Consider the following 23478-nt stretch of genomic DNA (forward strand, 5'->3'; position numbering starts at 1 on the left):
TTTGAATCATGTGAAAAGTTGTGTAAATTATAATTATGGAAATATCAATCAGTTTCAGAACATTTCCGCTAGGTTTCAGTATGCTGAAACTTTAAGTTAAGATTCCTAATGGTTTACGCATTGCTGAAACTATTACTAAAATTGATTTGAGTTTAATAGTGATATCATTTATTTTCAACAGGTTTAAGTTTAATTCTAGCCTAATGATAATGAATCCTTACATACTAAAATGTATAGTAAGGTTTCAGCGTGACTGAAACTATATGTATACATGTAACTATCTTCAAATGTGGCAAATAAGGCGATTAAGAACCTTACTAAGTAATTAATTGAATTTAAAAAGAAAAACTGATGCCTGATCTTGTTTAATGCATATGATGAAATCATTAATCTTAGGTACTCGGGCACGTGTATACATGTGTATACATTCTTTGTCCAGGTGACCTCCTCTGTGATTTTCCTGTATATTCTGTGTGGATTGCAGGGTTTTTTCTGTCAGGAGTGAACAAAAGACTGTTACATAACATATACACAGTACGAAGCGTGAGTTTATAACTGGAGCCCGGCGGGAATTTTTTTTCAATTTGTGTATACCTGAGTTAGTAAAACTGATAAGTAAATTATAATTATTTAGTAAACAAAAATCTAGCTAGTTGTATATCGCAAAAACAGTGTATGAAGAAGTATTTTACTCAATACACTCAATAAATTAATATATCTATTTTGTAAGAATCCTTCTTAAATCATTTAGTTATCATTTGAATGAACCTTGAGGTACAGTAACTAATTAAGCAAACAAATTAAGGTAAAGTCGTTGTAAATTTTTACAAATCGTACCAAATATTCGTACAAACTGAAGCTTAGAGCTAATTCATTTCTTTTTTAATACCACGCCAACACATGTACACAGGAATTTTTTTAAAAAAATTCTACAGTTGATAATAACCAGTAAAACCCACTTGGAGTTTGAGTCTAATATAATAACTGTTTAATTATTTACATGCATTTCAGACTTTACTACATGTATGACTGTATCATGATTCACTGGCGTCGGAAGCAAATTGAAAGTGGGGGGGGGGGGGGGGGGGGCTAGACTAATCCTTAGAAATATTTAGGAAAACCCCTAAAACACCCTAATTCCCAAAATCATGAAAATCCTATCCTAGTAATCCGTCGAGGGGGGGGGGGGGGGTATACCTATACTATATACTTCCGAAAATAAATTTCCCTACCCAATTTTTCCCCCTAAAATCATGAAATTCCTAATCCGTGTCGGGGGGGGGGGGAGGGGGGGGCTAGTATGCCTATTACTCCAACTACTCAATCTTTCAAGGTAAATTTAGGAACAATTACATTTCCGGCGAGAAAAAGTGAGGGGGGGGGGGGGGCTATATGCCTATTGGTTAAGTCTAACTTTGCACTAAGCCCCCCCCCCCCCCCCCCCCCCCCCCGGTTTGACGCCTATGTGATTCGTGCATTTCTATACTTTGTATTTACTTTCTGTACTGTAAACACAGATATTGATACACGTTTATGAAACATTCACATGTGTCTGTTATAAGATATAATAAGCATTATTTATAATTTTACTGAAGTTATACGTTATATTACAAAATCAGTTTAAAATCCAGCACTAGCCATGTTGTGCACGTGATTTTAATCCCATTTTTAAAATTTGATTATACATTCGTATACATTTGATGTAGAAAGTATACCAAATAATTAAAATTATATTTTGTTTATATATCAGTCCGACGTGTACGTCTTACTTCCCGGCTTGTTTAACGCGTTTGTATTTTAATTTCATAAGTATTCTTAACGTACTGTTCATCGCATGACCAATCAGTGCACATGTGTAACTGTAAAATAATTGCCATCAATTCATCGTAGTTGTAAATTCACAGTACGGGTGAACGCTGTTAACCGGACCCCGTTAATTGATCGGCATCTAATTATATTTGTGATTTCTGTGTGTTCATGCAGAACCTGCTCTGTGATGAACATAATATTTTCACACCTCTATATTTTGAATAAGAATATGACCGTGCTTAGAATCGCGGTGAAAATTGGAAAAGTCAAGACTAACTTGTCAGTAAACTATATATGGCTATATCATATTTAGTTTGGCAAAATCATCAGTACATGTAAAGAAAATATAGTTAAAGACAAAATCTGATACATATGTCTCATTAAAACTTGTTTAATTTCATTAAACATTTGTAAACAAACGGTCGGCCATTTTTTTTGGGGTTAATCACGTGTTACAAATACAATTCCAATACTTTGTCGTATTAAACGAAATACTGACTCCGACAGTTCTTATTTGAAATGAATATACATGTAAAAAGTATACTATTCGGTAAAAATTGATAATATTGATTAAACATTATTCATTTTAAACTATCCCAAGATGCACTTTTCCAAGATTTAGCGGGTTCTGATTGGTCAGTATTGGCGCACTTTATGATTCCGAGCGAAGGTTAAAATGGACAAGAAGGTGCTGTTGTAAAATGGAGAATTGAGAACCATTAATAGCCTCTACAACAAGGAGATAATGCAGGAACGAAGAACTCATGTCAAGGTAACTTAATTCACAATATAGATACTCCCAATAACATTTTCAAGGCTCTAATTTATCTCTCATTTGTAAACGAGATCTCGCGCCATCAAATCAAGATGGCGTCATTTTTTCAAACTGGGTTCGGCGTTTTAATTTTTATTACCGTATCTCTTTTAAATATGCGTTTTGACCAAGTTAACCATTAACCAACTTTATATGCATGATAATCAAGATTATCCAGGGTATACACATATATAATTATATAAACGTCCCTAATATATGAATGCTTGGTTGGTAAACAAGACGAACAATGAATCTTTCGCACATTATACAATTTACAAACTCTTTAAATGTAACGAAAAAAAATTATTAATTAAATCCGGACAATGAAATCTTTCACGTTTTTCTTTTTCAGCATTGACAGCATACAAAGTCAATGTTTCCGGTGATTAGTTGCATCCTCTGTTCGGTGATTCGGGTGAATGTTTTGACCAGCTGGACGATGTGAACGCAAGGTATTGCTTTGAAATTGATTATTTTCACCATTAACTTATACATGTGTTGGATGTTTATAATTTACTGTAGTAATTTTTGGGAAATCCAGGTCTAAGTTCTTGAAAAGGAGGTTGATGGGGGGGGGGGGGGGGGTGAAACACACTTATTGTTGACAAGTTTTTCCATTGTTCAACAAACAATAATTGAATCAAAATGAAAATAACATAGCTTCAAACATAAAATGAAACAGTTTAGACCAGATACTACTGTAGCCATTATATGACATAGTCTAAACAGCAACTGGCAACTGCATAGTTACTGTAGCTTCTGTATTCAGAATTTTATTCAAAATGCTTTTATTACATGTTAGGCTGAATGTTTATTGTTTAAAAACCTAAATGAAACTTTGTTATTCTTGTTTAAGGTAGGTCCCTACTCAGGATTTTTTTGGTTAAATTAAGGTTTTTTTTCATTAAAGCTATACACGCTATAATTTGCGTCAATTTTGAATAAAGGGGAAAATGTATGTGTTTGATTACTAATAAAAGTTACCTTTATTCTGTTAATTATAATGCTCAATTCGATCACGTAACAAATATATCAAATATTAAACAATAAAAAATATTTATTTTCCTGCCAGGAAAGTAATGCCTCCTCGTGAATATCAATCTATCACGTGATATCGACAGCTAAATTTAGCCTATCATACCAAAACTGGTGAAGGGTCAACATCTTCATAATTGTGATAGTTTCACAAAGGAAAGGATATTTTCAGTAAAGCATAAATTTGTCCGATATACGAGTACAAACAAAAGAAAAAAATACAAGCCTGTGAGTAGATATGAATACTTCCTTTAAAAAAATGACGTAGACCTGTGTTTTTCCCCATATGTGCTATTTATAGATCCTATAAGTGTTAATGCAGAAGTAAGGGTATCGTGAATGGCAAGCGTATTTTACTCATTATACATGTATGTATTTCAAATTAACAACTGTTAAGCATATTAAAAATCAAGTTGGATATTTAATTAGGCAAACAATAACGACCACCTAGTTCTCCGCGGACATGCGCAATGAGGTCGGTTTGCTCTTCCTTCATCAATATTCATGAAAAGGTCTGTTTTCCTTGCAGGAAAATAAACAATTAAAAATCGATATCTTTGTAACGAGATGGAATTCACCCTTGTAATTTACAGATTAAGGATAACTTTTATAAATAGACAAACACATGCGTTTTCACTGTCATTCAAAATTGACGCAAATTATAGCGTGTATAGCTTTAATCAAGTAGAATAATACCTTATGTAATAAAAAAGCCCCAAAAATACATGTCTTAACTATTTACTTTTAACACTAGAGTCTCCAGAAGATGCATACCCCCTTCTTCGATCACACGATTTCAACCCAAATCATTATTTGGCCCATATTAAAAAAATATCAAAGTAAAACAAAGTTTCAAATGTTTTAATTTATCATTAAATATGTAAGAAAGTAATAACAAGTGTTATTATCATCAGTTGATTGATTAAAATGAAATTTTATATTGAAATGTTACAAAAATGCTATTTCAAAATGTTTACATATTTTCACATTTTTTGACTTATCTTAAAAATTTTATGGTTAAACACCATTTTTTAAACTTTAAAATATTAGATTTATGTCTACTGCAACTAAAAAGCAAAAAAAAATATAGTACTTGACGTGCTTCCTTTTTTTCTACGACCTTTAGAACACATATACCCCCTTATCAAATGCAGCTAAAAAAATTGTCACAAACACAATTTAACATTATATCAGAAAACAGCACATTTATTTCATTTGTTTGCTTTGATATACACTAAAAGTCTTCTTTCAAAACTACATGTATTGAGTACAAATTAATTTTTTGGATAAACAGCACCTTTCCTCTGCATATATAAACACAAAAGTACTAAAATCTCAGTACATAAATTCACGATTTCCAACTATAAGACTCATTGAAGATCAAAACCTTTATATACTGGTAGACATTATTTACACTTGACTGCTTATATCAGATTCAGAATTATCAATTAAACAAGACATAAAAATAATTATATTATCTAAAATGATCATTGTACATGTATAATGCAGTACAGTCTATACAGTACAATGTACTGTTCTTCAAAATTACAAGCTGTAGATATACCAGTACTGAGGATCATATATCCTGTTTACATGTACATTATATGTATATGTATATATACATTTACAAAGAATTCAAAAAATCTACAACTTTGTCAATAACATTTTTTGACTTGGAAATACGTGCCCTCTTTGAGTCTGATACTGACTCACTAAAAACATTGCGAATGCCATTATGGGGGTCTCGTGTATGAATAAGTTTCAACTTATTCAAACTGAGGGCACATGAAACAAGTCTCTGGCATATAACAGATGAAATAACTTTCTTGTGAACAAGTGGTTCAAGTGATGATTTATCACTGTGTAGTAAGCTAAGCTAAAAACATCAGTATCTCCACAATGTATGGCTAACTTTTTTTCATAAAGAAGCCTCAAACTAGTAACATCAGACATTGCATTGTGTGCATCATAATCTATGCCAATAAAGGTTTTCACTAATGTTTCTTGCTTAAAATTGGCTACACTTGACTTTTCAAACACTTTCTTTGAAAGTTTGTATGTGTCAATAAAACCGGAAACCTCATTCTGAAAACTATTTACAAGATTATATTTTTGTAAATTGTGTATCAAAATTGGAACATCAAAGTTTTGAATGTTATGTCCAATCAAAAATGGTTTGGAGGATGATGCCAGGAACATGATAAACTGCTTTAGTCCTTCATCAGCACTAACCGACACCAAAGGCTGCCCAAGCCGCTTCAGAATGCCATTCTCATATGTCAGTCCAGTTACCTTGGATGCACCCTCACTGATTCTACCGTTTGGCTTCAAATAGATGTTGAGTGACTTTTCCCCACAAACAGCAGCAATCTGCACAATATCTGAGGTTCGCTCTAAAATAAAAGTGAAAGAAATGAACTTTGTGTGAATTCAGTGTTCCAATATTGTAAAAGACATAAAAAGTTAGACTAAGTGTAGAAATTTCAAACTAACACTTCACGTCATTTTAATGGGTTTAATAACACCTACGGAATCCTGTTGTTTCCAAGTCAAAGTACATCAAAGAACTGCTCTCAGGTGATGGCTTTAATGGTACAATGGTGATATCCTCCAAATCAGCAGCATCATCATCCATGCCTATTTTGGACCTGTATGTATCACCTGTAAAATAATATGAGGATAATCACTCAGAAATGGCATTGTGAACATTTTCATTATATTCACAGCTTATCCAATAATAAGCAGTAATACTATATGTTTAACATACCCTCTAAAACTGACTGAGAAGCATCTTTTGAAAGTCTTTCTGCCTTAAGCTCCAAGCGTCTTCTTTTCATGGATTGCTGGCTTTGTTGTAAGCGCTTCCGTTTCAGCTTGTTGGCTAATCTGACTGGGTGCTTTGTTGTGAAGAGTCCCGGTGAGAGAGCCAACTTCTTATTGAGCTGTTTAAAGAAAGTATTTTTATTTACAAATCATCACACATTATTTTGATAAATGCAAATACATGTATTAATCAAATTAGCAATGTTAGTCAAACTGAAAAAAGAAATTATCAGGAATGCAAAGAAAATATGGAAAAACATATCAACATAAATATGCAAATAAAAATGTATAACAAAACAACGTAAATGTTCAAAAAAGGTAGCAATAGTAAAAAGAATTCAATTTCAACTACAAACATGTTTCTACCTCTGTTACATAACTATAACCATCATTCTTTTGGCACACAGTTGCCGAAACACGTGAGTGCAAGCTCTCTGAGCCTCCGAAATATCTGTATTATGAATTATGATACTGCATGTACATCATACCCAAGCAACTTTTCAAGTCAGCTTTTTAAATTGGATATTCAGAAATCTAAAGAATATTAATAGTTAGACTTGTTCACTAAGTAATAAAAACTGACAAAGTTTACTTACAACCGCTTTGGTGCTTTACTGGAGACCATTAAGTTGAAATTCTCATTTAGCTGTGTGGATCCTATGTGTGAGAGTTCACTGGCATTCTTTGAATACTTCTCAAACAGGTCCTCTAAAGCAGTACGGAGAACAGTACAGGACAAAGGTTTACCATATGGCAGGTGTTTGGGTTTGTAACCTGTCTTTTGACTCTTGCACCATTGACCACAAGACTGATGCTCTCCTATAAAAAATACATATATTGTAGAATTGTTAAGAATTCTAATGAGAGAAATTAATCAGTGTATAAAAGTTACATTTGTAGTAAAATTCTCTAACCATATAAGTGTGGAACAATATTTCTAAGATCAGTCTCAAGCTGAGAAGGGTTGTCCTTATTCTGCTGAATGCAGTACATGAAGCATCGTTCCATGTGCCCCCTGATTTTGACATTTCTTAAAACCTTGTGAGCACTACTTAGCTCCACCAAAGCACCAGTGAATCCCTTCTTAGTGTGATTACTATCAGAACGTTTGGATATGTTTGGATTGACTTGAGCCTTTACTCTGGCAATTGTTGTAGAGTCATTGTCCATTATCAAAGTATCTACCTAAAAAGAGATGCAATAAGCCCTACACATGAAGCAAAATGTTAATAAAACTGAAAAATAAAATTCTCTGTTTTCATTATGTTTATTCTATGTCTGCTTTTAATAAATTGATAGAAATATTTTGCAATTACCTTTCCCCCTGACATCTCTACCTTCTCGAGCATCTCACATGCCATGGCTGGCTCCATTGCCTTCTCTGATCCGGTCCAATTTTTACAGCACTGATGTACACGGGGAGGATTACCTTTGGATTCGGCAGCAGCACATATCCTGCATTTTTTCCCTTTTACAGAGAAACTTATGATTTTCTTTGATTTTTCTCCAAACAGAGATGCATGCCCTACATATGAATCAAACATAAGCAATGTACATCACTCAGAAGAACACTTTGAACAAGATAAACATTATTGTATTTATATACATGTACCATAAATTATATTCATATATCTTCATGCATGATGCAGAACTCACCAGTAAGACTATTATAGGCTTGCCAGTACCCCGTTTTTGCCAAGCACCATCAAAGCTGGCTGATAGACTCCCTTCACTCCTAAATTAATAGTATTTTGAATTTGAATTTTAAAATTTCAAGTTCTGAATAAACTAAATGAAAGTATACATTTTTTTGGTTAAAAAAATTAATAATATATTACAATCTTATTTCCTCTTGCAGACTTTTTTGGCATGTTTCTTCCGCCATTTCTCCAAGTTGTTGTCCAACCTCCCTCTCTCTATTCTTTAGAGTTTTCTGTGACACACATGGTATATTCAAGGCAGCCAGGAGGGTATTTACATGGGTTTCACCATATCCTCCATTAACCATACCTATTAATTAGAATTTATTTATTTTAAAATTACAACAAAAATTTAAAAGTATCTAAGACAAATTTTAAGTCCTTGACTTTGTATATTTTCTTTGATGCATTTACAATGAACAGTGATAATGCAAATTAAAAATAAAGTCTGCAGATTAAAAATTGAATCGGTCGTGTGTGTAGTGGGTTAGGTGTAACGGTTGTGGTGTTGTGAAGGGAAGGGCCTTTTCATAAAATTTGATAACTTTAATTTGTTTATTTATGACTTCTTATAAAAAAAAAACCAAACACCCCAATTTACATACATGTTGTTAATTTGATAATTTTTTTTTACATGTTTTTATTAATGGATCCATGAAGACTAATGCCTGTCCACATCTTTAAGAGAATAGACACTAATACTGTATAAAACATGATATTTATATAGGCCTATTTGTTCATATGTGAATAAAAATGTAAACAAAATTACAAAATATACATTACCTACTGCTAATTTTGTATTGACATCCCACACAGTTCTACCATTTCCTGCTTTGTGTTAACTGCCTGTTGGCACTTCGTTTAGTACCCCACAGTCACTAAAATTGCACCTGATGAGCAACACATGTGCTAGGCCATATTTCTGCTCCCCCTCACAACTCGACAATTGAAGTGGCTGTCCGCATAATTTGCAGCCCTTTAGTCCATCGGCGAGTGTCCCAAGCTCGACAACACGTCTTCCCACACGCCACTGATTTCTTGCACTTTCTTCTTCGACCGACACCGTCTGCTCTTCTCTCACAACTCTCTGAACTTTATCTCCATCGGCATCACTCACGTAACTGTGGTCTAGTTCACAAGCGGTTACCGGAATAATACGTTTGTCCTGGGGTGGTGAAGACTCTTCTTTTTCTTTCGTTGCGCGATTCAATCTTCCTTTTTTTAAACCTTCAATTTGCTTTAACAATGAACTTTTAACAAATTTGCCCTTGTATGTCTGGGCGCCAAACATCGTTGCGATTGTACATAATCGGAAATGGCGAGCGCAATGAAAAATTAGAACCAAAAACGGTAAATCCGAACAATTATCGTCTTCGATTTTAAAGCTTAATATATCCACTAAATTGATGACGCGTCTGAGTAGGGACCTACCTTAAGATAAATAGAACAGACATAAAGTACAGCCCAGTGAAAGGAACAAGTTCATCGCAAGAAGAAGAATTTTAATGCTACCACTGTCCAGAACTACCGGGTACTAAGTCTGCTGTAGCCATGATGTGATCATATGAGTGCTTCACCGGTCTGGACAATGCTCGAAAGTCCCCCAAAAAGGCCTATTTCCATAAACCATGACTCGGGTTACATCAACAACAGCCAAGGACACTCCTTATTGATTCGAATGGACACATCTCTACGACCCGACTAAACCTCTGCAGAACAAGACTTTTTAACTGTAAAGTATTCTCATTTCAAAAAACCTATAAACTATAAAAGTACTTTTTTTATATGATCAAATACCAGTATATTACAATGTCTGTCTGTAAGCTAGAATCTTAGAAAATCACATGGTTTTGACTTATTAAATGATTGATTAGACCTTGCAGATATTAACTTTCATTTTCTTAAATAATTTGTTATATTTGCAAATATTGCATAAAATATTAGACTCCATGTAACATATATCCTCACACCTCCAAGTTGATAAGTGTTAGCTACTTTTTTTTCCATTTCCTTTGTTTAAACATTTATTGGTAACTTAGTTTTTATTTGCAGCAATATATGAAAAATTAAGAAACCAATCTTAAATGTAAAAATACTGCATTAGGAGATGAATGCATGGGTCATTGAAATGGAAAAATACACCAAACAATATTCAATTATGTCATATATGAAAATAATTAAAGACAACATATACCCCATGTATTACAATTTTTATATAACAAAATTACTTGGATGGAAAGTTGTTTCCATGTGGGTTTTATTTTGATCTGTGTTATGTAAGTAATATCGGAATTAGCTTTTATATCATAAGTAAAATGCTGGTATTGATGAGAATTGTAAGGTGAATGATCTGTGTGATATTTTGTTTTTTATACATTCATGCTACAAAAAGCAAGTACATGTACATGTAGTAATACTTGTCATATATAAACAATGTATATTTTACTTCATGTCTTGGATTTAAAAATATTAATGCAGGTAAAGTAGTGAAATGTAGGAAGGTAAACCGTGTGTAAAGAAGAATATTCATCAGGAATGAAGTGTGTTGCAATCAGCATAATTAATTAAATGTGTACATCATATTTTTGCACATGATTTGACAGACTGCTCCATTGTTAGCTTTTTATTGGCCAACAAGCTTTTCATATCTCCCTCTGGGTCATCTATTAAATACTGACAGGCTTATGATATCAAAATCTGATCAGCTGGTACATCATGGGTGGAAATGAAAAGTTCACTTTGGACTTAATGGATTATCAAAAAAATGATATCAAATCCTGTTCTATTGTAAAACATTAGATTATATTACTAACAAAGAAAAGGTTTATCCCAACTTGTAAGTGGGTCGCTTTGACCCCATATAGGAATTTATTAACATATTCAAATCAAATCTGGGTCATACCTCTATAGTCAACTACTATCTTGTAGTGTATTTTTTTTTTTTAGATGGATACTTTAGACTTTTCAAAAATATTATATGGTGTACATATTCATTGTAGTTCAAAACAAATTGAGACAAGTGTATCATTTTCATGTAACAGTGAAGTTTTCTTTGTTTATTCATGTACGTGCAGTTATTTTGTAAATTGCATTCATATTTTTAAAAAAGTAAGATCTTCGTTGCATTTTTAAAGGGAGATTTGATAGGCATTTAATCGAGAATACAAATGTAAAGATTTCTATCTGAGTTTTTTTTCTTGTGCAATCTTATAGTTTTTTAAAATAAAAGTCCCTAATAAGGGAATTGCCATATGGATGTTTCTCCATTATTGTATCTTGGCTGTATTTTATTTATTATTGGAAACAATTTCAGATTTTTGAACAAAATAAATTTGGAACTGTTTGAAATAGTTTTGTTTTTACATAAAGTAGAAACCTTGCTCAGCTTTTGTGAAAGCAAAAATATTAAAAGTTTCAGTAAGTTTCAGTTGCGGAAACCCTTTGTAAACAATATGTATCCCAATTGTATATGGAGGTTGAAACTATGCAGAAACTTCAAGTTTCAGTAAGTTTCCGTCGCGGAAACCATTTGTAAACAATATGTATCCCAAACGTATATGGAGATTGAAACTATGCAGAAACGTCAAGTTTCAGTAAGTTTCCGTTGCGGAAACCATTTGGATTCATGGACAGCCTAAGTTTCAGCATTGCGGAAACTTAATGAAACTTGAAGTTTCCGTGCTGAAACCTGTCGGAAACTTAAAGTAACCTTAAGTTTCCGCAGAGTTTCCAAAGGGTTTCCGTAGCGCTGAAACCAGATATTTCATCCAGTGATCAATGTTTTAAATTGAGACAATTTGTAGGCATTTTGATATGATTGTGGCAAAAATATAAAAGATTAGCTTTCATAAAGGACGAGATCAAAGTCAAAGTCTGACAATTAGTTTTAAAATGATCCCAACTCAAAATAAGTTTCAATGATTTTTTATCAGTTAAGATTATCGAGTACTTCAAAACTTAATGTAGGTATTTTTGCACATTTGTTGTATCTTTCATTTAAATAACGCGTAGAAAACTCCTCGAAGATGTTTTTTTAATACAAGTCAACGAGTAGTTTTAAATATATGAATGTATGTCCGTTTCAGTTTTCAAATATACACTTCGGGTAAAGTTATTGCTCGGAAATGAATTTTTATGACAATGTTTTCGGCTTCATTAAGATTTATTGCATGATTATTTTTAGCGATTATACACGGAATGTCAAGCTGTGCAACTGGTTTTTTTTTTATTTTTTTTAAATGCCGTGTGTTGTGCCACACAGATTAAATGGATAGTTTCATTATGACCAATATTTTTAAAACATGACTATTACAAACATGTTTATTTCAACAATTTACAAATACATATTATAATAGGTAACAGGCAGTGAAAAGTCAAGTCTTAAACGGGACTCTAACCCAGGGCCTTTGGCGTACTGTGCAAGCACTCTAACTACTGAGCTATTGAGATCTGATTTATTGACTGACAGTCACACACCTGATTTATCCCCCATATTGAAAGAAATTCTTCCTTAGATTTAAGAATAGAAATCCACGAGTTAGGGAAATGTTGTGAAACATGTTTCTATGGATTGACCGTTGGATTTGTATGTTGGCGCCAAATGTAACAGGTTGTCAACATTCAAATATCAAACGGGAATCGATTCTAGGGCGTCTGGCGTACCGTGCCAGCGCTCTAACCCCTAAACTTTTGAGACTAGATATATTGACTGACACTGGATGAAATATCTGGTTTCAGCACTGCGGAAACCCTTTGGAAACTCTGCGGAAACTTAAGGTTACTTTAAGTTTCCGACAGGTTTCAGCACGGAAACTTCAAGTTTCATTAAGTTTCCGCAGTGCTGAAACTTAGGCTGTCCTTGAATCCAAATGGTTTTCGCAACGGAAACTTACTGAAACTTGAAGTTTCTGCATAGTTTCAACCTCCATATACAATTGGGATACATATTGTTTACAAATGGTTTCCGCAACTGAAACTTACTGAAACTTTTTATATTTTTGCTTTCATAAAAGCTGAGCAAGGTTTCTACTTTATGTAAAAACAAAACAATTTCAAACAGTTCCAAATTTTTTTTGTTCAAAAATCTGTAATTGTTTCCAATAATAAATAAAATACAGTCAATATACGATAATGGAGAAACATCCGTATGGCAATTCCCTTATTAGGGACTTTTATTTAAAAAATGATAAAATTGCACAAGAAAAAAAAACTCCCATAGAAATCTTAACATTTGTATTTTTTTTCATCTCGATTAAATGCCTATCAAATATCCCTTTAAAAATGCAACAAAGATATTACTTTTTTAAAAATATGAATGCAATTTACAAAATAACTGCATGTACATGAATAAACAAAGAAAACTTCACTGTTACATGAACATGATACACTTGTCTCAATTTGTTTTGAACTACAATGAATATGTACACCATAAAATATTTTTGAAAAGTCTAAAGTATCCATCTTTAAAAAAAAATACACTTCAAGATAGTAGTTGACTATAGAGGTATGACCCAGATTTGATTAGAATATGTATGTCAATTAATTCCAAAATGAGGTCAAAGTGACCCACTTACAAGTTGGGATAAACCTTTTCTTTGTTAGTAATATAATCTAATGTTTTACAATAGAACAGGGTTTGATATCATTTTTTTGATAATCCATTAAGTCCAAAGTGAACTTCTCATTTCCACCCATGATGTACCAACTGATCAGATTTTAATATCATAAGTCTATCAGTATTTAATGGATGACCCAGAGGGAGATATGAAAAGCTTGTTGGCCAATAAAAAGCTAAAAATGGAGCAGTCTGTCAAATCATGTGCAAAAATATGATGTACACATTTAATTAATTATGCTGATTGCAACACACTTTATTTCTGATGAATAATCTTCTTTCCACACGTCGGTTTACCTTCCTACATTTCACTACTTTACCTACATTAATATTTTTAAATCCAAGACATGAAGTAAAATATACATTGTTTATATATGTCAAGTATTACTACATGTACATGCTTTTTGTAGCATGAATGTATAAAGTACAAAGTATCACACAGATCATTCACCTAACAATTCTCATCAATACCAGCATTTTACTTATGATATAAAAGCTAATTCCAATATTAGTTACATAACACAGATTAAAATAAAACCGACATGGAAACAACTTTACATGCAAGTAATTTTGTTATATAAAAATTGTAATACATGGGGTATATGTTGTCTTTATATATTTTCCTATACGACATAATTGAATAATGTTTGGTGTATTTTATCATTACTATGACCCATGCATTCATCTCCTAATGCAGTGTTTTTACATTTAAGATTGGTTTCTTAATTTTTCATATATTGCTGCAAATAAAAACTAAGTTATCAATAAATGTTTAAACAAAGAAAATGGGAAAAAAAAGTAGTTAACACTTATCAACTTGGAGGTGTGAGATATATGTTACATGGAGTTTTATATTTTATGCAATATTTGCAAATATAACAAATTATTAAAGAAAATGAAAGTTAATATCTGCAAGGTCTAATCAATCATTTAATAAGTCAAAACCATGTGATTTTCTAAGATTCTAGCTTACAGACAGACATTGTAATATACTGGTATTTGATCATATAAAAAAAGTACTTTTATAGTTTATAGGTTTTTTAAAATGAGAATACTTTACAGTTAAAAAGTCTTGTTCTGCAGAGGTTTAGTCGGATCGTAGAGATGTGTCCATTCGAATCAATAAGGAGTGTCATTGGCTGTTGTTGATGTAACCTGAGTCGTAGTCTATGGAAATAGGCCTTTTGGGGGGATTTTCGAGCATTGTCCAGACCGGTGAAGCACTCATATGATCACATCATGGTTACAGCAGACTTAGTAGTTCTGGACAGTGGTAGCATTAAAATTCTTCTTCTTGCGATGAACTTGTTCCTTTCACTGGGCTGTACTTTATGTTTGTTCTATTTATCTTAAACAAGAATAATAAAGTTTCATTTAGATTTTTAAACAATTAACATTCAGTCTAACATGTAATAAAAGCATTCTGAATATAATTCTGAATACAGAAGCTTCTATGCAGTTGCCAGTTGCTGTTTAAACTATGTCATATAATGACTACAGTAGCATCCAGGGATGGGGTAATTGAAAAAAGTATTTGTAATTGAGTGTAATTAATTACATTTTTCAAAGTAATTGAAAGTAATTTGTAATTGAGTCTGTCTTCAATTACAAGTAATTGAATGTATTTAAATACATTCCAAAAATATTGTGAATTTTCAATTACTTTTCAATTACATCTCAATCACTTTTTTTCCAAGTTTAAAATATAAAAAGGTGTCTTATAATGATAAATAGATTTTATACATGTTTGGCATGGACTTTTGTTTATACAATAATTATATGTCCCATAATGTTTAATATGTTTTTACAGCATAACACACTGCCCAGGGCAATAGGTAAAGATCTAATTTTGTGGAGGTATGAACTCCTCTAATACCCAAGAACCCCCATTGGTTTTAGACTTAAGGGAGTCAACATATCTCATTTTTGTGGCAATTATTATTCATACATGTATGCTGTACTGCCAAAAGTTGTACTTTCTGAACAAACATAGTTTTAATATGTGAATAAAAATTAATTCACTATAGAGAAAATATTATTCAGAACCAAAAATGAACTCACTGGTACTTAATGAATTTAATTTAAAAAAATAATTCTAGAAATTTTCAAGAAATCTGATCTGAACTGAATTATACAACCTTTAAAAACATAACCATACATAAGGCTCTGTATATCTTAATGCTGTATATGTTCTCAAGATTTAAAAAAATAAAACTAATAAAGTATTTGAAATGTAATTAATTACATTTATCAAAGTAATTGAGAGTAATTAATTACATTTTAAAAAATCAATGTAATTGTAATTGCAAGTAATTGATAAAATTGTCAATGTATTTGAAAGTAATTAATTACCTTTCAAAGTAATTGACCCCGACTCTGGTAGCATCTGGTCTAAAATGTTTCATTTTATATTTGAAGCAATGTTATTTTCATTTTGATTCAATTATTGTTTGCTGAACAATGGAAAAACTTATCAACAATAAGTGTGTTTCACCCCCCCCCCCCCCCAATCAACCTCCTTTTCAAGAACTTAGACCTGGATTTCCCAAAAATTACTACAGTAAATTATAAACATCCAACACATGTATAAGTTAATGGTGAAAATAATAAATTTCAAAGTAATACCTTGTGTTCACATCGTCCAGCTGGTCAAAACATTAACCCGAATTGGCCGAATCACCGAACAGAGGATGCAACTAATCCCCGGAAACATTGACTTTGTATGCTGTCAATGCTGAAAAAGAAAAACGTGAAAGATTTCATTTTCCGGATTTAATTAATAATTTTTTTTAATATTTACGTTACATTTAGAGTTTGTAAATTGTATAATGTGCGAAAGATTCATTGTTCGTCTTCATATATTAGGGACGTTCATAGTATGTATACCCTGGATAATCTTGATAATCATGCATATAAAGTTGGTTAATCGTTCACTTAATTGGTCAAAACGTATATTTTAATGAGATACGGTAATAAAAATTAAAATGCCGAACCAAGTTTGAAAAAATGACGCCATCTTGATATGATGGCGCGAGATCTCGTTTACAAATGAGAGATAAATTAGAGCCTTGAAAATGTTATTGAGGGTATCTATATTGTGAATTAAGTTACCTTGACATGAGTTCTTCGTTCCTGCATTATCTCCTTGTTGTAGAGGCTATTAATGGTTCTCAATTCTCCATTTTACAACAGCACCTTCTTGTCCATTTTAACCTTCGCTCGGAATCATAAAGTGCGCCAATACTGACCAATCAGAACCCACTAAATCTTGGAAAAGTGCATCTTGGGATAGTTTAAAATGAATACTGTTTAATATAAATTATCATTTTTTACCGAATAGTATACTTTTTACATGTATATTTATTTTGAATAAGAACTGTCGGAGTCAGTATTTCCTGGTTAAATACGACAAAGTATTGGCGTGTGTTTGTTACAATTGTATTTATAACAAGTGATTAACCAAACAAAAAATGGCCGACCGTTTGTTTACAAATGTCTAATGAAATTAAACAAATTCTAATGAGACATATATATCAGATTTTGTCTTTAAGTATATTTTATTTACATGTACTGATGATTTTGCCAAACTACATATGATAGAGCCATATATAGTTTACTGACAGTTTGGTCTTGACTTGTCCAATTTTCACCGCGATTCTAAGCACGGTCATATTCTTATTCAAAATATAGAGGTGTGAAAATATTATGTTCATCACAGAGCAGGTTCTGCATGAACACACATAAATCACAAATATAATTAGATGCCGATCAATTAACGGGGTCCGATTAACAGCGTTCACCCGTACGGTGAATTTACAACTACGATGAATTGATGGCAATTATTTTATAGTTACACATGTGCACTGATTGGTCATACGATGAACAGTACGTTAAGAATACTTATGAAATTAAAATACAAACGCGTTAAACAAGCCGGGAAGTAAGACGTACACGTCGGACTGATATATAAACAAAATATAATTTTAATTATTTGGTATACTTTCTACATCAAATTTTAAAAACGGGATTAAAATCACGTGCACCACATGGCTAGTGCTGGATTTTAAACTGATTTTGTAATATAACGTATAACTTCAGTAAAATTATAAATAATGCTTATTATATCTTATAACAGAAACATGTGCATGTTTCATTAACATGTATCAATATCTGTGTTTACAGTACAGAAAGTAAATACAAATGCACGAATCACATAGGCGCCGAACCGGGGGGGGGGGGCTTAGTGCAAAGTAAAACTTAACCATTAGGCACATAGCCCCCCCCCCCCCCCCACACACACACACACATACACACTTTTTCTCGCCGGAAATGTAATTGTTCCTAAGTTTACCTTAAAAGATTGAGAAGTTGGAGTATTACGCATACTAGCCCCCCCCCCCCTAAAAGATTGAGAAGTTGGAGTAATACGCATACTAGCCCCCCCCCCCCCCCCCCCCCCGACACGGATTAGGAATTTCATGATTTGGGGGAAAAAAAATTGGGTAGGGAAATTTATTTTCGGAAGTATATAGTATAGGTATAATAGGTATACCCCCCCCCCCCCCCCACGGATTAGGATTTTCATGATTTTGGGAATTAGGGTTTTTCCTCAATGTTTCTGAGGATAAGTCTAGCCCCCCCCCCCCCCCCCACTTTCAATTTGCTTCCGACGCCAGTGAATCATGATACAGTCATACATGTAGTAAAGTCTGAAAAGCATGTAAATAATTAAACAATTATTATATTAGACTCAAACTCCAAGTGGGTTTTACTTGTTATTATAAACTTCAGGTTGTACGAATATTTCGTATGATTTGTAAAAATTTACAACGACTTTACCTTAATTTGTTTGCTTAATTAGTTACTGTACCTAAAGGTTCATTCAAATGATAACAAAAGGATTTAAGAAGGAGTCTTACAAAATAGGTATATTAATTTATTGAGTGTATTAAGTAAAATACTTCTTCATACACTGTTTGTGATATACAACTAGCTAGATTTTTTTTACTAAATAATTATAATTTACTTATCAGTTTTACTAACTCAGGTACACACAAATTGAAAAAAAAAATCCTGCCGGGCTCCAGTTATAAACTCACGCTTCGCACTGTGTATATGTTATGTAACAGTCTTTTGTTCACTCCTGACAGAAAAAAACCCTGCAATCCACACAGAATATACAGGAAAATCACAGAGGAGGTCACCTGGACAAAGAATGTATACACATGTATACACGTGCCCGAGTACCTAAGATTAATGATTTCATCATATGCATTAAACAAGATCAGACATCAGTTTTTCTTTTCAAATTCAATTAATTACTTAGTAAGGTTCTTAATCGCCTTATTTTCCACATTTGAAGATAGTTACAGGTACGTATACATATAGTTTCAGTCACGCTGAAACCTTACTATACATTTTAGTATGTACGGATTCATTATCATTAGGCTAGAATTAAACTTAAACCTGTTGAAAAAAAATGATATCACTATTAAACTCAAATCAATTTTAGTAATAGTTTCAGCAATGCGTAAACCATTTGGAATCTTAACTTAAAGTTTCAGCATACTGAAACCTAGCGGAAATGCTCTGAAACTGATTGATATTTCCATAATAATTTATACAAATTTTCACACGATTCAACTTTAGTTTCCGCATTGCGGAAACCATCAGGAATCTTAGACTAAAGTTTCTGCTGGCTGAAACCTAACGGATACTTGCTGAATCGATATAATGGTTTCCGCATTGCGGAAACTATACATGAAACTTCAACTTCAAGTTTCAGCAAGGTTTCCATATAGTTTCAGTTTTGCTGAAACTTGATTTTTCATCCAGTGTGACAGTCTTATCTGTGTTTTCGTTCGTTATCGTTTGACATAAATTAAAAAAACTACATACTTATTTTTAGTAACATTTTTATATCATCCTTTATTTAGAATAAAACAAAAGCCCCACTCGTTGCTGGAAACGAGATTGCATCTAGTTATTACTAGAGGTAATTGATTTCTTCTAATATTTCACAAGTGGTTGTAGCATCAACTTATTAATTGGTAAACTTTACTGATATTCTTTATGACGTCACTTCTGGTCCCGACTTGATATTTGTTGGATAATAAGGGATATCTGTGGGCCAAAATATTCAAACTTTGAATTTATGCATCTGTTTTGGAAATCATTTCAGTTGAAAAGTCGTGCAGAATTTAATTTGATACAAAATGGTCAATAGGGTGTTGACTGGCTCGTACAGCTGATTAGCTCCTTTATCTTAGGACAAAGAAACATTTTGTTACAACAATTGTAGAACAAAAAAAGTTACAAATATTAATTCAAACCTAATCAATGACATTGAGCTCTAGGGAGCAACCTTTAAATTTAGGGGCCTGTAGAGGCCACAAATCTTTTTTGCTAAATGTATCAAATCCGATTGAGAATTTCTTTATCATTATCGAAAGAAAATGTACAAGTTTTAGAACTGATTTATTCCATTGCAATTATACGATTTAAAGATCTAGTTTAGATATTTGGAGCAAAAAGAATCTTTTGATTCTTTCTTATTTAAATTTATCATTTCAAAATTGTACATAACACCTGATCGCATTTAGTTTATTATTCTGTTTTCCGTCTTCAGAGGAATTATTATTATTCTTATATTATTCTATCGGTTTTTTAAGGTCTTCCTTTTCAAACGGAAGACCGACTTTCTCTCGTAGTGTTTCTTCTTATTAAGGTCTTATGTTTCCAACGGAAGACCTAATTGTTTTTCTATTAGGTTATTTTTTTTCGACTTTAGTTGAAAAGACATATTGTTATTTTTCTATTAATTAAGGATTTCTTTTTTTACTTTGGTCGAAAAGACCCCTTGTTATAAATCTGTTTTATTAAGGTCTTCTGTTTCCGAAGAAAGACCTTAACGTTTTTCTCAGGTTTCTTTTTCCCTATTATTTTCAAGATCTTTCGTTTCCAACGGAAGACCTTGTTGTTATTGTTTTGTTTTTCCCCTTTAATGGATATTTATTTTTCTTACGCTTTTTTGTGTCCGTGATTTCTTGAAAACGCCTGTACCGATTTCGTGAAAATATCAGATCTTGTAGAATAATATTGTTAAAAGCCTTAAATATATATTTTTTTATTTTAATGACGTTATTTCCGTTCGTGAGATTTTGACGTTTTAGCGATTTCCAGAGGGGTTGCTTGTTTTATTACCTTCTCCCACAGGAAAAGATATATCGATTTCAAATTGTCAGTGATGGGAGACAAAAGATTGTAGATGTGTCTAAAGGCATTCATGATTGTCTGGTTGTAAAGGTGTCGAATCTTGCCTGGACCTAAAAATTGAGTTTTAAATTGAGTTGTGATTTTAATGGTTTTCTTTCTTCATCTCTTTTCTCAAAAATAATTTAGGAAAACGTGTAGAGCAAATAAGATTTATATTTACAAGAGCTTTCGTTTGATATCAAGAAAAAGGGTCTGGTCCCTCAAATTCGAGGCCAAAAGGCTATGAAGTCTTTCTTTCATAGCACTTTGCTGGGAACTATGTTGTAATATGATTTATAAGCAAAAAGGTCCATCCCACACTTATGAAGGTATATATTATGAAATGTGTATCATGTGTTACGTAAGGAGGGGTTATAAAGGGGCCACAAGTCCAAAAATAATATCACGAAAAGGACTAATATTTTAAAAAGCAATATAGTATAATAGATGATTATAATGATGCTCTAAGCAATATTTAACCATCCAAATGCCCGTCTATGGCCTGATAAGGAGATACGGGGTCGGTCCGTAAAACGTTCTATCCCAGATCGCTCAAAAATGGTTACGAAACACTCGTTGAACAAAATATGTGTAATATCAAAATGACCTTCATTTGATGTCAAGAAAAAGGGACTGGTCCTTCAATTTAGGGGCCAAAAGAGCTCCGAGGTATTTTTCTGTAGCACTTTGCTGAGAAATATTTAGTAATATGTTAAAGAAGCAAACATGTTCAGCTTACACAAATGGAACAATGCATTGTAAAAATTTTATCATGCATTACATACTCAGAGGTTTTAAGGGGCCAGCAATCCAAGACTTCGTTCACTTAAATCTAAATATTTTGAAAAGCAATATAAAATGAAAGATGCTTAGAATGATGCTCCCAACAATATTCATTCATCACAATTTTGTTATATGGCCCCGATAAGGAGATAAGGGTCGGCCCCTAAAACGTCTTTACAGATAGCTCAAGAACGGGAACGAATGCCTATACAATTTTTGAAAAAATGTTAAATAATAAAATACCTTTCTTTTGATATCAAGAAAAAGGGACTGGCCTTTCAGTTTAGGAGCCAAAAGGGTTCTTAAGTAATTCTTTGTAGAACTTAACCGAGAAATATTTTGTAATATATTAAAGAATCAAACATGTTCATTCCACAATTATATTACTGTAACAACAGATTACACATTTTTCATGTGTTCCGTAACTCGGGGTTTTAAAGGGCCAGAAATCAAAAACTTTAATCACCTATATCTGAAAAAAAGAACAAACAGTTTGAAAAGCAATATAAAAATAAAAAATGCCGCGAATGATGTTTAAAACAATATTCAACTATCAAAATTTCGTTGTGTGGCTCCGATATGGATATAAAGACCGCGGAATATCAACTGGAAATATTGGAAATATACAGCGTGCGTCAATTTCACTTGTTGCAGTCAAAACATTTGAAATGGGCGGGAACAAATTGACACGGACGTCTGAGAAAACATTTGATTAACAATAGCTTTAGAGTATAAAAAGTTCTTTCCAACAATATCATGAAGAGGAGCTGGTCCCTTTCATTAGGGGCCAAGACACTCGTAAAGTCTATTACTAATAACTTAAAAACAATAAAGATTTTGTAATGCGTTATATAAGTAGAGTTGTTGATCTTAACAATATACTTAGAAAAAGTCATTGGCACACCAATTTGTGACGTAATTAGGGATTTTTAGGGGCCAACATCTTTAAACTTTGATGCAATATATATAAGGAAGGAGACATACACTATGCCAACGCGGTATGCGTATTTACCGCGGTCCTCGTGGTGTGAAATTGATCGCACAGGTAACTCAGGTAAAACCGCGCCTCCTCGCGGTACAGCTTCTCATCTTGTCCACACCGACGCGGTACTGTAAAACCAGTCTCAAGTGAAAACTATTCTTGTTTTTAACGCAATTTACTTCCCCCAATTCCTTCTCATACGGGAAATATAATTGAGGGAATTAATGAATATTAATTCATATTCCTTTGTTTTAGAAATGGAGTTGATTGTTACAATTTATCATTATTTTTTTTTAAAGTGGGAGAAATAATAGGACCGTGTAATTATACAGAACTGTGTAAACTATTTTGTAAACTCGATAGCGTTACATATAAATTAATTTTGGCACAGTCATCGCTGACAATTCTTGGTTATCAATTAATCGATTAATTATAAAATAAACATTTCATCAAAATACCTTATTTGGCCTCGAGAAAGGGGGTACTAATTAGAGTTTCATTTACAATATTTCATAATTAATTGTTACCTATAAAACATATCTTACACCTGGTCATTTCTATGAAATACGTTTAAAGAATTCGTTTAATGAATAACAAATACATGTAGATATAAAATGTTTTAAGTGCACTTGATTATCACAGCTGCGACCCGAGTTTAATCCTC

The 23478-nt window shown here is 32.6% G+C and overlaps 1 pseudogene; it reads right to left on the bottom strand.

Annotated features, from left to right (window-relative positions):
* Positions 1-6187: 6187 nt before the first annotated feature.
* Positions 6188-9576, bottom strand: LOC128172213 (uncharacterized; annotated as a pseudogene).
* Between the last annotated feature and the right edge of the window lie 13902 nt (positions 9577-23478).

This window comes from Crassostrea angulata, chromosome 2 (genome assembly GCF_025612915.1).
Source record: "Crassostrea angulata isolate pt1a10 chromosome 2, ASM2561291v2, whole genome shotgun sequence".
NCBI classification, from domain to species: Eukaryota; Metazoa; Mollusca; class Bivalvia; order Ostreida; family Ostreidae; genus Magallana; species Magallana angulata.